This window comes from Condylura cristata, unplaced genomic scaffold (assembly GCF_000260355.1).
Source record: "Condylura cristata isolate star-nosed mole 26May11 unplaced genomic scaffold, ConCri1.0 scaffold00012, whole genome shotgun sequence".
Lineage (NCBI taxonomy): Eukaryota > Metazoa > Chordata > Mammalia > Eulipotyphla > Talpidae > Condylura > Condylura cristata.
Genome location: NW_004567113.1, coordinates 37,821,728 through 37,823,198, shown reverse-complemented (window position 1 = coordinate 37,823,198; position 1,471 = coordinate 37,821,728).

The following is a 1,471-nucleotide window of genomic DNA, read 5'->3' as shown; positions in this document are numbered from 1 at the left end:
TCTTAAGGTCTGGTCACCATAGCTCTCCCACCACCAAAGCACCCCTGGTCCTCCCACCACAATTATGTTGCTCCACCCTCCCGACCCAGAAATTTTTAAAGTGGCTATTAAACACAGGTAAAGCTTTCTAGAAAAGAGTTCTGTTAAATCTCAAATTGTTTCCTATTTAACAAAGATTGCAAGTTGATAGTAGTCAAATTTGGCCCTTAATCTGCATATGTGGACTCTACTCCAAATTTAGAGAATTTGAGACAGACTCTCTTTCACTAACGGAAGTTCATGGGCTGACCCTGGAGCAGGTCTTTTAAACATGTAACTTTAATTTTGTGGAGCAGAAAGTCTTGTATGCTTGAGTGCACCAATGTGTACATATGTATCTGAGATCACAGCTGTGTTTTAAGAGAAGAATATAGTACAAAACTGGAATTGTACAAGTTGTTGTAAAATTATCATTACTTGCTTTATCATTGTTAATATTAATCAAGATGTTAAAATATTTGGTAGTTAGCTTACAAGATAACTTCCCCCAACCCCCAACCCTTGGATCTCGCCTCTGGAGATGCAGTTTTCTCCAGTCTTTTAAATCAAGGCTGAAGGTGTGTGACTTTTTAGGCTAGATCATAAAGGTACAGATGGCAAGTTTTCTGCCTCATTCTCTGGAATGTGCTTGCTCTGAGGGAAGACAGTCACCATCTCACCCCTCCTGGTGCAGCCTTTTGAAGGAACCTGTGTGGAGAACAACAAAACTTCTACCAACAGCCATCAACTTGCTTGCAAATGAGCTTCCCTTGGTTAGGATGATCCTGCAACCCAAACAAGAATTTGATGACTGCATCCCTGTCCAATATCTGCTCAGGAGAGAGAGATTTCAGGAGATCTGTTCAAGAACCTGGTATGGGGGTAGGGAGAACTAAATTATTTTCTGTTTATCTCATATTTTGTTTGAAATTTTGCAGATATTTCAACAGCAGTTCTTGTCCCAAGATTGCCAACCCATGTCAATCTTCCAACAAACCTGTCCTTTCAAAAGCAGCAGTAGCAGCAACTCTGCCCATCCGTATCTGTGTAGGTGACTTCCCCTGCCCCTTTCTCTTTTTCATAAGAAACGGTCCTGTCCTGAATGAGAAAATTTTTTCAGCAACTGAATTTGTAGTCTCAAGTTAAGGAACATTTTTATGTTTTTTAACTATTAATATTTAGAAGTATTGGTTTTCTTAAAAAATAATTTCGTTCAGTCCAAGCAATATCTGAAATTGAAGTTTTGTCTCAAACTAAAGGTTTTGCACTGAAACAGCTTATAAACTGTTGAAATACTGGAAAATACTTTTAAAGTTCAGAAAATTCATGTTTTTGTTTTAGCAATTTATATTAAATTGTAGTAAAGAATTCTACTTTTCATCATACTGCTTCAAATACTTTTTTTTTTTTTTAAAGATTTATTTATTTGTGTATACAGAACTGGGATACAGGC